This window comes from Pteropus vampyrus, unplaced genomic scaffold (genome assembly GCF_000151845.1).
Source record: "Pteropus vampyrus isolate Shadow unplaced genomic scaffold, Pvam_2.0 Scaffold66, whole genome shotgun sequence".
Taxonomy (NCBI): Eukaryota; Metazoa; Chordata; class Mammalia; order Chiroptera; family Pteropodidae; genus Pteropus; species Pteropus vampyrus.
In genome coordinates this window covers 9,632,754-9,638,312 of record NW_011888847.1, presented here as the reverse complement: position 1 = coordinate 9,638,312, position 5,559 = coordinate 9,632,754, and the positions used below count along the sequence as shown (strand labels likewise).

General features: G+C 43.6%; 2 protein-coding genes across 3 annotated transcripts in view; one reads left to right on the top strand and one right to left on the bottom strand.

The window, feature by feature from the left end:
* Window positions 1–5,559, bottom strand: part of CEBPZ (CCAAT/enhancer binding protein zeta) — a 45,752-nt gene that overhangs the window by 2,232 nt on the left and 37,961 nt on the right. The window lies entirely within an intron of this gene.
* The window catches only part of CEBPZOS (CEBPZ opposite strand), a 37,354-nt gene that overhangs the window by 16,239 nt on the left and 15,556 nt on the right, over window positions 1–5,559 (top strand). The gene's annotated exons all lie outside the window — the stretch shown is intronic.

The window sequence follows — 5,559 nt, the reverse complement described above, 5'->3', positions numbered from 1 at the left end:
AACAGGTGACAATAAAAAAAGAAGTCTAGGGTGATTGAAATCGTCTGATTAGGAAAGCAGGAATCAAGTACCATATTGCTCCTTTGTGTCGGTTGGCCCAAGACTGGTTTTTAGAGATAGGTAAATCAGCCCCTCCAGTTCTATCTTCCTCTCTATGTAGTGGGGTGCCCCTTTAGGGTTAAGCTGTGCTTTTCTCCCCTCTTCTTTAGCAAGGGAAAAGTTTTTTCCCAGTGTAGTTCAGGATTGAAATTTACCTTGGAATTCCATGTGTTGGAAGAGGGATGTAACCTCTTTGTATTTGGGGATTTACTAAAACTGGCTCCCCTCTTCAGAAGTTGAACACTAGGGAGGTAGGATGGAGATCAGGAGATGATGGATGCTGAAAACATTCAGGATCCAGGGGCGTTTATCTGGTAATGCTTTCGCCTTATAGATAGAGGATGATGGAGAACCACTCCCAGCGACCAGGAGCCACCAGAGCAGGGAGCCTGCCCCCACCACCCCAGCCTCAGGGACAGTAAACTCAGTGGCCACAGCATTCCACTTCTCTGTGTGTCCTATGGCCATCTGAAGGGAAGCCTGAGCCATCACCAAGATACTGGGCCTCTCTTGTCCAGTAGGTGCCCTTTGGCACCCACCCTCAGTGGGTCATCTAGACTAATTTCCGCTGCCTCATATCAGGTGATTGACAGTGTTTTACCTTGAGGATCTCAGCCAGGTTGGTTAGCTGCTCTTCCTCTAAGGTGACCATGGGATAACAGAGAGCAGACTTCCTAGGTACTTATAAGTATGGAGATCCCTGCTGCCCTTGCACTTCTAATCACTATAGAAGATTGAGACTAGCCAGCTTCTGTGCCTGGGGCATGATGTAACAAGGAGAATTTCCTCTTGGCCGCTTGCATCTCTCTGCCAGAGTGAGCAAATCAGGATCACACTGGGAATGTACAGGACTCTTTGGGAAGGGTGCACAAATCAGGATCACACTGGGAATGTACAGGACTCTTTGGGAAGGGTGCTGGAGACTTGGAGGAGGATTGACCAGACTTCTGAACTGAAGAGCTTGAGCATTTGCAGATGGGGTTGGGGCTGGGGCAGGTTAGTTACCCCCTCCTCCTCAATTATGTAGCACTTACACCTGCTACTTGTGAGTCCCTCTACTTGACACTTATATCAGTGCCACTTTGAAAATCTGCCACTAGAGTCTCTCCCACCTGTCCCAACACCCTCTGTCCTCTACCCCAAATCATTGACCAAATCAACTTGATGAGTCTCCACTAGAGTCTCCACTTTTCCTGCCCTAAACCTTGTGGCCAAATGGTCTTTTATCTCAAAACATGTTTGTGAAATCTACAGTGAGATCCAGGATGTGTAAGAAAGGAATATGAGGATGTCAAGTTTTGTGTGACACTGGGAAACTCCCACCCCAATTAACGACCTCCCTTAACTAGTTTATGTACACTCCCCAATGGAAGTGATTGAGTTTCTGTGCAATTATTTCCACCTTTGCTATCAAGGATTTTTTTCCTCTTTTTTTCAGTCTGAACCATTCCAATTACCTTTTTATCTTATTTTGTCACCCTGGTACCTTTAACACTGATGCTCTAGCATTTCAAACCAAAGTTGTAGGGCCTGGCAGCATAGATTAGTGTCTTAAGTGATTAATATACACACATATGTGTACATATAACAAATTATTGAAGTCATAAAGGTTGCTTTTAAAATGAGAAATGTTTATTATTTATTGTGAGTGAATCTTTGAATAGGGTTGAATCTTTAAAGATTGTAGATGTCCTGGTTGGAGGGGAAAGGGGAACCTCAACAGTGTAGGTGATGCCTGGGGGTGGAGTTCTAAAAAGTTTTGGCAAAAATAAGTTATGGCAGCAAAAACAATAACAAAGTAAAAATAACACGCAAGTGCCTCGCTGGTTGCTTGGCTCTTGACAGTTGGAACCTGGAAAGTCATTTTGCTAATTATTTTAGTGCAAAAGGAGATCTTACGAGAAAAACTTGAGAGAAAAATCAGATATGTAACATTAATAGAATGAAGTTTCAACCCAGAGGCAGTTTCTATAGAGCAGATAGATCAAGAGACTGTACGAAGCCCAAACATGAAGAGAATACCAGTAAAGTTGACATAGTAGAAGAGATTGGGGATCTGAATCTCTGTAGTCCTTAGGGATCTTGACCAATAATATTATTAGCTTTAAATGAAAATAGTTTACGCACCCACATTTTCCACAATTTATGATAGTTTAGTTGTGCAAATGAACCACATAGGTTGGATTGTGGGAGTTCAATAGGAAATTTGGGACAGACAGAGAGCCCCTCAGAGGTACTTCCTTACTTGGCACTGACAAAGCTAGCTCCCAACTATCACCCCTTCCCTCAAACCTCATGGATATAACCCTCTGATCAGAAGCAAGGCCCTAATCATTGTGTGCTTTTCATTAATTATTTGTGGATGTATTTTATCCTTCACTAGACTATAGAGTGAAGGTAGATCTGTGTCTATTTTGGGTATTGCAGGCTTTGTTTTCTGCCTGTACCTTAATATACTTTTATATTGCTCTTCTCTTCCTTCCCTTCTCATTCTCCCTTCTTTTCCTCCTCCCACCTGGTGGGTGGTACATGTAGTGCTTCTCAAATTTTAGTATATGGGCTGCCAAAGCGAGCACTCTTTCTCAAATTTTGATCTGCAAACGCCTTAATTTGCAAACTAGGGATATGGCTAAAATGCCTATGTCGATTCTGTAGATCTGCATTTCTAACAAGCTCCCAGGTGAGGCCGCTATTGCTGATTCTCAGAAACTACCGCATTTTGGGTTGAAGAGTGTAGAAAATGAGCACAAGCTTTGGAGTCAGTATCCTGCGTTCAAATCTCAGTTCTCTTATTAGCTGAGTGATTGTGGGCAGCGCAAGCCTTTCCCCTTCTCTGTAAAATGAGATATTCACAGTATAGGGCTGCTGTGAAGATTAAATAAGATAATGTACCGTATCCTGCAGGCAGGACCAACGGCCCCTTAGCAAAGAAGGAGAAACGGTAATTACGGTGTGGGGGCGGGGCCCACGTGGGAGGAGAGGGGCGCTGCCAACTCTTACGCATGCGCAGCCCTGCGTGTAGCGACGAAGGTAAGATTTCAGCGTGTGACTCTAGTTGGGTTTCTTGACTTTGGCTCCCGAGAGTGGGGAGCGGGTCAGGTCTTTTGGGGACCTCGCTAGAGTCCTCGTGTCGTGCCGAATATTAGGTTGTTACTGTCTGTAGTCCGCTGAAGGGAGCGCGGGGCTGCCCCAGTGTTTCCGGGTCCCTCGGCGACCTTGGCCTCGCGGCAGCGGCTGCGCAGCGCGTGCCAGCTGCAGGCTGGGCTGGAGCGTCCCGGCATCCGAGCGGGCCGTGGAGCGCCATGGGGAGCCAGGTTGCACGGAGAACCGGGAAGCTGGGGAGCAGGAGGCTCCAGTGACGCGGCGGGCCGCGAGGGGCTGAGGATCGTAGGTAGCCTGTCCGAGGCCGCACTCAGACGCCTCGCTGGTTGCTTGGCTACTGACAGTTGGAACCTGGAAAAAGTCCTTTTGCTAATTAAACTCAGGGACGTAGCAGAGAAACCGTGTTCTCCAACATCTAGACTGTGAGAGACCTTGCTGTTTGAAATCACGTTGCCTAGAAATACTGAGCCGTGTTGATTTCCAGCTTTGGTGCACAGATGAGGGATTTTCAGACATTGAGCATTTGTCTTAAGCTTGTGCACCCAGAGCCAACTTCTCAGCCCAGTGTGAAGTTAACACCATGATATACAGCTCTGCTTTTCTTTGAGCCCATCAGAGGACTGCTTTAAATTTCACTTAAGTTCCATCAAAATCTCTAATCTCGTTCTTCCTCTGCCAGTTAGTAAACTAACTTTGTCTTGGGTGGTATGCCTTTGGGTGGTCTTTATCAAATGGGGCTTTATCTGTCGTTATAAACACCTCTCTTGAAGCTGAGGGACTTAGAATGTAAAATGTGTGTGTATACATACATATTTAAGAAAGATAAATGCTTTATTATGTATACAGTGTTATTTGGATTTGTTTGAACTCTTAGCCTTGACTACTCCTAACAAAACAAAATTTTACTTGGATTCCTTACACTGTGGATCTGGCTGCAGGCAGGCCTTGTTTTGTTCTTTTCGCTCTTTGAACATTAAAAATAACCCCAAGACAGTGCCCTGTACTGATCAGGACTCATTTCTTGTCAATAACGGACAGCTCTGTAGCTAACAGCAAAACAATCCTCCCCACCCACTCACTTGCTTCATTGTTGTATGTGTGTGTATGTGTGTATAACTTCTCTGCATCATTTAAGAACGTTTTAATCTTTTAGTCCCCAGGGTGATCATATTATCAAAATGAGAGCAGGCAATTTGGGGAGGAAGGGACACCTGGTAACAATATTAGTAGAGCAATCCTACAAAGGTAGGGTGTTTAATTACCCCCACCCTCAGGCATTGTGAAAAGGAGTCAAAAGAGAATGGAGAAAACCCATTACAGTGAGCGAGAACTGGGACTGTAGAGTATTGAACATACCATCTCTGCACAAAAGGACAGGGAACAGTGTGACAAAGAGCACATACAGGACAATATCAGAATTCTGAGATTAAAATCCTGTTGTTCTGGACTTTGGAGTTAAAAGGAGGCAGAGTAAAAAACTTGGGTTTACATTTCATATATTCAGTAAGAGTCATCTATGCTATTTTCTTGGTATATAGCCCTTTTCCTTGTTTAGGTTTTCTTTAGAGAAAGAGAATACTCAAATCCTCTCTTGATTAGCTTTTAATTACAAGAAGAGAATTAAGATCTAAAGTCTAGTCTTGCCACCTACTAGGTGATGGAGGCCCATCAATCGAATTGCCTGCTAAAGGGCCGATTACTGGGGTGCCAAGTGTAGACTTGCTGCATCAGAATCTTGGGATTGGGGAATTGCAGGCTGAGACTCGGGAATGTACAGTTTTAACAAGGTTTTAGGTGATGCATTTAGTTTGAAAATAGAATAACAGCTCCTCAGGAACAAGAACCAGTTAATCACTCAGCTTTGTATAAAATGCCTGGACTGTGGCACATAGTTCAATATATGTTGTATAAATGAAAACCTCCAACTATAAAACATGTACAACTGTTTTCACATATTGTGCCCATTAGATCGTATCTTAGTTCCTAGTTCAGCTAAAAAACATCATTTACCCTATCTCCCACCATTCTATATTCTCAGATTTTTAAATTGTAGTTCCATAAATTAATTCTTTTTTACAATTCCCTCAATTCTCTGTGCTTTATCCAATCCTGTCTTTGGTTCATTGTGCCTTGTGGGCATGGAGATTGAAAACTAGGAACGAAGTATGTCTAATACAAATAAGTACACAGTAACTTTGGGGTATTTTATTCCTATACAGATAATCAAACTGTGGGAATGAATTGGAGTTACTTTTATACAAGTGGTACTGTTTGAGTATGTTTACTTAGGTTTACGTATATTTGTTGTTAAATTTAGGATGGCCCGGACAATGGAACCACTGGCAAAGAAGATCTTTA